We start from the raw sequence: 10,177 nt of genomic DNA, 5'->3' as shown, positions 1-10,177 counted from the left end.
ATGTTAAATTCAGCTGAATGAGGGCAGTTGAGGGCAGAACAATTGAAGAAGAATTGTTGTGTATGTAGTAGAATCAAAGCAGTCGCAGGCAGAGGTGATCTATAACTTTCTTTACTCAACTTCTTCACGCATGGTTCTCTCTCTACTTCGTACATACGTATTCTATTGAATAACATACATGTAGGTGGCATAGTGCCACTTAATGGGCAGGAGGCACTATACCACAAGAATGGTAGCCCGTTTCTTGGCTGTGGCTGTTGGCTGTTCCATCTGTGGAGAAAAGTATAGGACATACATTGTAATCATTCATTTGTGTCATATTCATTACTTAGTTCATGATGAGCATTCTTTAGAGGGCAGGGCCATCTTCATGGGTCATTTCTTGCCACATCTGGCCACAACCCAGCCTTTTAGATAAGGTTTGAAAAAGGTTGACTTGAATTGACTGGTCATGATTTAGCAGCTTATGGTGTATGCTATTTTCATAAGAGGTTTTAACTGAGGGCATTAACTAGCATTTCAAGGTCTATACTATGTTTGTTCTTACTCGCTGGTTCAGCAGGCTGAATATCACAGAGATCTTCTCTGCAGAGAACAAGACCATCTTGTTGGGCCATTTCTTGCCACATCTAGCCATAAGCTGCAACCCAGCCTCTTTGAAAAGTTTCGAAAAAGGTTGAAAAACTGTGGGCATGAATTAGCAGTTTGTTTTCAATGCTATTCACACCAGAAGCTAACTGAGTGCATGAGTTTGCAGTTAAAGATCTCTGCTATTTGCATTCTTACTTGCTGGTTCAGCAGGTTGTACAGTATATCCTCTCTGGCCTGAATGGCATGAAGGTCCTCTCTGCAGTTGACAGAATCACCTTGCTGGGCCATTACTTCACATCTGGCCAAAGGTCACAACCCAGCCTATTTGAATAGGTTTGAAAATGTTATGATAGGCTATTCACATGAAGTTAACATGCTATTCATGCTATTCACATGAGGTTTATGATATGCTATTCACATGAGGTTAACAGAGAATATGAATTCTATAGTAACATTTGTTGTTGGTTTTTTTACATTAGTCAGGTATTTCCAACATTCCCATACTTAGTTATTATAATAACATAATAACATTATTTTTGTGTGTGTGTTTTTTTTTTTCCACATTAGTCAACAAACCCACCTTTTTAACCCAATAACTTTTTAGTCACTTAAAGAGGAACTTGGCAACTATTTCAACGTAATAAACCCGTTTAGAAATCATTTGGATGGTTAAATGACCTGTTTCGGTGAAAATGGTCTGCGCCTAGCGTCCCCCAGGCGGAAAACCAACCTTGCAACATTGAGACTACCGTCCCGGAAAGAGAAGTGAGAAACAAGAAACTCGTTTTACTTTTGCCGTACCTTACCTTGTAACATCCACATAGTTCTACCAAACTTATGCTAACCGTTCGCTAGCTTGTAAACAAACCCATGTGCTTTATCGTTACCTTTTCCCACAGTTTGAAATAGCATAATGCACAATTTATCCAGCAGAGGGGGAAATCCTGCCAAGTTTCCCTTTAATAATTTAGTGAGCTCGACTGCAGCTGTGGTTGTTGCTGGAGCAAAAACGATGCCACAGAGGATTTCCCGGCAGATCTGGCATTCTCTTTGTGCCTGCCTGTGAGAGCCACGGAGAGTTGAAAGACGTCTTTCGTTTCGCCATAATGCAACTTAGGCTCACACGGTGTTCATTCATTCAATCACGAGGGGAGTTGTCGCATTGACTGCTTCGCGAAAAGGAAATCGGTGGTTTTGTGATGTCCCATGCTACGGTGGTGGCGGAGGGTCAGAAATGATGACACGTAACAGAGATGAGTAGAAATCATAGACAGTAAGGTAGAAATGAGGCGTAGCCTACTGTATGTGCTCATGAAATGCGGACAGATGAGCACTCATGACAAAAATCCGGACAAATGTCCAAAAAGGAGGACACACTCTCTCTGTCCGGACAGAGAGCTCAAAAACCGGACTCCGGAAATTGCAATCCGGACGGATGGCCACCCTACGACCCAATCAAATAGTGGTTATAAGCAAAGATTGTAGAACAGAGGCAAGAAGGATACATGTGTACCTGCTTAAGTGTAACAAGCCATTCTTTTGTTTGCCCTCACTTTTTGAAATTTAGTCATCACTTGCATTACATCTTTCTGTTCTCAGCTTGTCTGCCAACGTTGTTCATGTTCTGCCAAAACACAATGTCATTCTCAACACCATTCTGAGCCCCACACCTTCAAAAGTCCCAGATCAAAATAGCAGATGAAGAGCTCCTGTTGAAAGCAGCTGATACGGCACACTAGTTAGGGGCTTATAGGGAGGTATGTTGTCCCTCATGAGGGCGTGTAGCTGTGACTGGGTACTGACAGCCCCTATAACTCAGCTGGCGAAGCATGGCAGACAGGGAACGCCTCGGTCATGGGTTCACTTCCCACGAATCTCTGCTAATCATAAAAGGCATGATGTCACGGTACTGTATGTAAACTTGGCTTAAAGTGTCCGATAAAGAACTCCATGTATGTAAACGTCCCAGTGATGATAAAGGATGATAAATCAGAGGCACGATAGCCAAATAGAGTTTACTGAGTGCTGGGAGAGCTGCCACCACCCCTGCCACATGTCAATGGTGAGAATCGGAGTCAGATGGGGCGTTGTCGAGCAGAAGATGGGTATCCAGGCGTCACGCAGGCGCAGCTTGATAAGGTCACACTACAGGACAGCCAATACAGCATGAAGTCACAGAGTGACCTCATAACTCCACCAACATACACACACACACACACACACAGAGACAAACATACTGTGCCTATACTCTCCTCTCCTGCCAGTTCATGTGTGTGTGTGTGGTGGAGCAGTAAAGAGATCAACAGCTTATGTCGTAGGTCTGAACAAATGCATCTAAGCCTAGAGGCCCCTTCATGCACCCTTCTCAATGGTAGGTGATGTGCTGAAAACTGTAACACACATAATATTCAGACCCAGTCAGACATCCATGTACACACATACAAAGAGTCACACACAGTCACACGCGCACACACACACACAAATGCACACCACCACGTGTACAAGCACTCAGATGATTGGATATTATATTACTGAATTCCCTCACAGTTCTCATGTTTCATTTCATTCCTTCAGCTTTTTTCCATGCACTGTTTCTGTCTTCATGTCTCCTGGCATGACCCGAGTGCCCACTAGAATGTGTGTGTGTGTTCTCCGCCCACAGGGTGATGTCAAGCAGCTGATGTTCCTGATGGGTGACGCTGATGCGGCGAGGGAGCACTGCATCCTCTACCCACCCCGCTGCCACGCCACCGCCCCCAAGCCACCCCGCTCACCCCAGACTCAGGACCAGCAACCCCTCGAGGTACGTCTACCACCATGGACTCTCATACCCCTAAATACACACACACACACTCACAGTGGTTGAGTAACTTTGTGTGCTGTCAACACCATCCTGATACCCTTCAGTTGCAATGGATTTCAGGAATGCCGTGTAAATAGGTTTCGTGCTCGACCTGAATTAAAGTGTATTTTGCACAACAAATATGCATGGATTGAGTACTGTACTTGGACCATGCAAAGGGGATTATGCTACTAAGTCATTGTGACATACAAAAAGGGGCACGAACAGACTTGTAGTCTCTGTGAGTTAAGACCGCATCGGCATGCTATTTCCACTAACGAGCCTCGCAGATGTGATCGATACCGCAAGAATATCCACTGAAGCAGGATGGTTGGCACACTCTGCTGCCATTGATTATTGGTTATGCTCACTAGCACTTATGGCACATTCATGGTCTGGTTTCTCTTCCTTCTTCTACACTTCTCTCTATTCAGGACCTATTGCTGTCCTCAAATGACCTGGAGGACCTTCTAGAGACTTCCAAGGACTCCTTCAGTAATCGTGCACTCATTGTGAGTAGGCCAGACGGACCCACATCCACTTAATGCAGACCACTGCTTCATATGTTCACTTCAAAGATATTGTATATAAATATAGAACTGCTTTTACTGCTTTGCAGTGGCATGTCTGTAGGAGGTTTTAAAAACAGAGTAGAAAATTCCCTGAGCATTTGTTGCTTTCATCAAACACAGCAGTTGCTCACCAAGGTCGCTTGATTTAAATATGCTTAAAGGTAACACATCCCAGGTGTATCAATAGAGAAATGTTGTTTCCAGGAAATAGAATTCCCAGGTCAGGAAATCTCAATGTAAGAAAGGCTCCCACTGCAGGTTTCCATGGCACCAGCGGAAGCCCCCTTCTCAACACCTCATTCTTCATGGTGTCAGTGCAGGACTGATGTATTAGAGCAATGTTGAGTGACGAAAAGTGTTTTTGTTGTTTTACCTTAAGTTAACACTTTGATACAGCGGTGTTAGTTGGGTGATTAATCAGGCGTTCCTGATTCCAAGGAGCAGGAATCAGGTTTCCTGCCTTTGACGCGGTTTCTTCAAAGGAAACAAGGGTCAAGAAGGTTTCCTACCACAGGGTTAGACTGGTTTCAGGCTGGCATTGCCAAGGTCAAAGTTTTAATTCCATGGTGGATATGCTCATAAATCTTCATGTTCCCCCTCTTTCTTAGTTGTCACTTTGAACTAGCATGTTTGCTAAATGACTAAATGCAATTGTAGGTGGTTAAGAATGGACCTATAGTCAGGAACACCATTTAGCTAAATATGTGGCTCCACATCAGCAAATAATCCTTGCTTATAATGTCTACTGATCTGTTTTGTTTTCATAGAACAATGTATTGATAGTCATGTCAAAGTCAACATATTCCTCATAACTCTTTAGAGATCTTCAGTATTGTGTCCATGTATACATCAGTTGGTGGACTAGGGATTTCTTCAGTTTTCACCTAATGTTAGTGGACTTGAAAGGACTTGCCAGCAACAATAAAACAAAATGAAATCTAGTCTACTGAAGATGAGGGAATGTAGAGCGAAGTTGGATTGGGATAGAGCAACTTTGGATATGGTTTAGGGATTTGTGTTCCTGTTGCGTGCCACCAATGCAACTCCACCTCTTCTTTGTTTTATCTGTTTTACTCACTGGCAGCAGAGAGAGGAAGTAAACCATGGAGAGAAATAAAAGAACTGCTCATTCAGATACAAGCCATAAACACCAAAACAGACGTCATGCCCCTGAAGTGAGGGTGTTCTTTGTCTCTACTTTTCCTTACCCAGCAGAAATCCGGTTGTGTCAGTGAGGAGTAGCAGAACCCATACGTGCCCCAGATGGCTCTAGCCAGGGTGTGTGTGTGTGTGTGTGTTGAGAAATGGGGGTTTCCTCTAGACAGGAAATGCTCTACCGTGTTGGTCTATCCTCTACCTTACATGACATTGTGCTTGTGTATACACACATGTAAAAGCACACACACCGTCACACACAGTCACACACGCAAACACTCACCTGTTTCTTATTACATTGCATTAGGTCTTTTGTGGCTGACACTGCACATCTAAGGAACAAGTTTCATCTCTTCACTAAGGTGCCTGTAGGCGCAAACGTTTACATGACCCAGGTCTAGTAATCCTCCAACTCAGCACTTTGGTGTAGGCTGCTCAACAGTTTTAAGAGCAGAGGTCAACTGTATATGTTCAATGGTTCACTCAAACTCTCTGAAGGTTTAATGGTTCAACAACTGTATGGTCTTCAAGCTAAGCCCCTTGAAGTAGAACTTTCCAACTAGTTGCCCTTTTAACTTCCATTAAGATACTCGAGTCCTGTCAATATCAAGAGGTTGATAATGTCGTAAATTTGTCCAATTGGAAGTTTTTAATGCTGTGCTTTGCGTGTTTAGACAGAGGGATCATGTCTGTTGTCTGGTCGTCTCTGTCTTGTCCTGGAGCTAAGTCTGTCATGAAAACAATAATATGACATAGAAGACAAAAATCTGCATATTCTCCCCCCTCTACCCCAAGGGACCAATTATAAACAGAACGTTTTTTTCTTAGTATTCTTGAGGAAGATCTCCTCCTTGGAAAATATTCAATTGAAGCTGACCGACCAATTGTGGTTAACCATATCATCATCAGTATGGGAGAACAATTGTTCACCAAACATCCCTGACTCAACAAGTAATCAATCTCAAACTCAGATTCCTAAATCCGTTACCAATTATTGTTTGTGCATGTTTAATATGACTCGGCCTGTCCTGACATGTGCATAACAAACCAATCCATCCAGCAGGTCGTGTCAAGTCATTAGGACCCTGAGGCTATGTGGAGATGTCTGGTGAAGGATGGACACAGCTGGCCATGATACACATGGTTGCTGTTTACATCCGCTACATCCATAACCTATCCAAGTCTGCAAAGGCTATATGTTTAGACAGAGACATCATGTGTTTGGAGTGTGTAATGCGGATGCTGTCAAATGGAGTTTTCGCTCAGCCGGCATTTTTAGCGATGAATTTTCCTGCTGTTTTTGCTCAGCTAGACCTGACTAAACCAATCAGTGCTTGTGTTGAGCTTTTTGCACAGTGGCACCAATCAGATGCAGTTTTTTTAATAGGTGAAGCATGTTTAACAGGGGGATGGCACTCTTTATCCCTCTCTCTATTATTATCTATTATCTCTCTCTCTCTCTCTCTCTTTGTTTGTGTTTGTCTGTTTGTGTATGTCTGTGTGAGTGAGTGCATGTGTTGAATGTGAATGTGGAAATGTACCTTTCTTCAGACCTGAGCTTGGCCTCAGGGTGCCACAGGTGGATGTTGTATCCTCTCCATGACCCCAAGGTGCCCTTTACTTAACCCCTGTAACTGACCAGTCTTCACCCCAGCAGCTGAAATAAGGTCATAAAGGCCATAGCCTTGTAAACATGCTCACTCATATTCACTCACTAACCTCAAGTATTTTAGCAGACATTTCCATAAATTGCAATAATACTATAACTAGCTTAATTGTCCTTGTGTGTAAATTAATTTTAATGGACTCACCAGATGGAAGTACTGTTAAGTGCAAGAATGGATTTGCTTAATTCTATGCCATTTTAAGTTGAAACTACAGTAATCCTCATGTGTATGCTAGCATGGTTGGGAAGTAGACCAATTTCCACACATGTGCCTGTTCTGCTTTTGGACCTCTAGGCATTTTCTTTATTGTCTTTATTCTTAGAGCCAGTGTTCTGTTTCCCTCATTAAAGTTAAATTTTTGCTGTTTGTAAAAATATTATTGACTGAGTACTAGTTGTCTCCTTATCTATACCGCTGCAAAACAAAGTCAGTTTGGATGAAAGCCATGGATGCTTGTATAGACTGCTACACCCAATAGCTATTGCCCTGGGTCTATAAAGTTATTATAACCCCTTGGTGATCCGCCAGACATTAATACAAGAAGTGAAATGCTGCCCCCTCTCTTGGTTTCTAAGCGGAATATTTGAGTGTGTGTCTAGACCCTGGGTTTGCATTGAAAAGAGCTCCGTAAATCATTTTGGCAATGTCATCAGGTCTCTAATATACGCAAGGGTGCCTTTCCCCACACTCATATGTACCACAGTGATGAGAGATTGGCTTGATGCTCACCACACCTATGACAATGTTATATATTATCATTACATCACAAATGCACATACATGTGGGAGCATGCACACAAAGACAGTTGGACATAGAAAGCATGCACATACATATTTTAGCAAATAATATATCATATATTTCAGATGAAGTGGAGAAACTTTCTTTGTTTTACAAGGTTCTTTCTGCAGTTGTAAATCATACCGAACCTGTCAAGGGTTAAACACATTTACTGTAGTTTGAAGAATGGAACATCAACCAAGCCCACAGTTGCTACAATAAAGCCCTGTGTGCTGGAAAGTCTTATCGCTCATGCAGGTCAGGTTAAGCGTAGGGGTGTTTGTCTGAAACGTTGAGCTTCCTGTCATTTTTGGGCCAGGGCCTGCTATCACCTTCAAGTTCAAACATTGATCTTGGTCAGAGGAGCGCCTGGCTCGGGCCTCGGCGTTACCCTTGGTGATGGAATTATTACCTCACAATAGGAGCCAAGGCTCTGTGCACGTCCACTTTGTAGTTTGTAGCACTTTGGTTCTGTTCCCTGGGTGTGAGTCAATACACCCCCCCACCCGCCCTGTGGCACCAATGTTTGCTTAGCAAAATTACAGGCAAGTAAGAGAGCAGCAAGATCAAGTTGGGGCAAAACATCTATTGGACTCCGGCATTTTATATTAAGCAGGAAAGTGGTAGTTTTCACTTTCTCTCTGTCTCTCTCTTTCTCTCTCTCACACTCTCTCTTTCAACAAACAAAAAAGTTTTCTTTGGGATTTCCTTCTGATGAAACTTATAGCCTAAAGACAACTTCCGAGACCCTTTGTTTCCACAAAAACTATTCGGTCTACCAAAGCTTGTGTGAGAAGAGCAAGTGCCAGAGGATATTTAAGAGAAATGTGTCCAAAAAAAGTCCCCTGAATATCAGTGAAAGAAAGAAGTTTTGTTAGCTGTGTGGCTTTGTAGTGGTAGTTCACTACCAGTATTTCTTACTGTACTATTCTCTATAACAAGCTGTACGATTAATCTCCACTCCATTCTACTTTAACAGTTAAAAAGGTTTAGGCTTACAATTAGCTGGAGTTAGACTCTTCAAGCTATCAGAAGATAAAGTTAATCTCAAAGTCAATCCAGCCATGTAAAACCAGTGTGTTAGACTGGCCTTATCATCCCCTTATGTCTAACTTTTTGGCCTCCCAGATACTCTACTATTAGAGTCCTTGTGGATCCATGTAGTTCCGCGTTCATATCATAGGATCTGTACCTCCCAGCCCTCCTGCGTCTGGTCCACTGCCACTGGAGCCTGCTGTTTTCAGTGCCCCTGGCCCCAGAGCAGTTACACTGATAATTATACTCTCAGCGGCTGTAATTTAGAGGAGAGGCCTCAGATCTCCACATAAATCACACATACAGTACTGTATGATAATAAAGAGAAAGAAGGGTGGGGGTGAGAGAGAAAGAGTTAAGAGTGAGAGACTTTTCAGGGCAGACCATCTATGAATAGTGAAGAATAGTGGGTGTACATGGATATACAATGAGATACAAATTCATTTGAGACAGGAACCAGGACTGAGGGAAAGTAAAAACAAAAACAAAAAAAGTAAAAGCTGTCTCACCCTCCTTCTCTCTTCCTCTGTTCTCTATCTCTCTCTCTCTCTCTCATTCTCTTTCCCTTCTTTTCACCTAACCCCTAACACTTTCCCGGAAGATGTGCCTGACACTTGGCAGATTGATGGATGGTCTTTGTGCCGCTCAGCCAGCTTCATGAGCTTAAGGTTCCCCTCATTCCTTGCGGTCTTGTCTTGGAGTTCTGGAAACAATTATCCTCTTCAGAAAGCAGGGACTGCTGTCAAGGGCTATTTCAGAGAGGACCCCCACGTCCCTGGGAATCTGTGTCTATTGCACTTCAGATTTGACGAAGCACTTAGAATCAGCCCGCTTGCCTCGAAAGTCCCCAACCCGTCACTGTTGCCGTCGGTTTTGTGTCACTGCTGAAGACATGAGGTAATGCTTACCGTCGCTGGGATGGCCCCGGTTGTTAATCTCCCATGATGCTCTTTGATTTTGTCCGGTGTAGGTCCATGTTCTTGTGTAGCAAAACAATTTGTGAGGGATCTAGAGACAGGGGTGCCTTCTTGATCACTGTTTGTCAGAGTTCAGTGTTGACTGTTTTTGAGCAGCACACACAGTCTGTTTCCCATTAGTTGTAGATAAAAGGGTCAAATGTCGTGCACTTCTGTGTTTTAATGGAACTGCTATTCAAGTTTTTTGTTTTGTTTTTTTGGCTCTGGCAAAAGGGACATTTTCATCTGAATGCTTTATTCAAGTGTTCATTCACACAAAGTAATTAAATTAATTAAATATAGACTCTTCATTTCCTGTAAGAGAGAAGTCTTTTTGCCAGCTACCAGCGTAATTAAAGCCATAACTACAGGCATTTCTGTGAATTGCTGCAAGGCTATTAAGCCTATATAGGAAGTTTGACTACAACCACAATCTCTGGTCACATATGTGAGACAGATCAGAACATTGTGGCTCACTAGATAAAAATGCTCAAAGACTGCATACATACACGCACAACCAGAGAACACATCTATTTGATTGACTTACTTTCCAACAGTTTCCACTGTTCCAACAGTGTCCTC

The sequence above is a fragment of the Alosa pseudoharengus genome, unplaced genomic scaffold (genome assembly GCF_046254945.1).
Source record: "Alosa pseudoharengus isolate Yale_2024_CS ecotype anadromous, Long Island Sound unplaced genomic scaffold, YU_APseudo_1.1 YU_APseudo_1.1_scf_14, whole genome shotgun sequence".
Lineage (NCBI taxonomy): Eukaryota > Metazoa > Chordata > Actinopteri > Clupeiformes > Clupeidae > Alosa > Alosa pseudoharengus.
Note: the sequence above shows the minus strand (reverse complement) of the source record.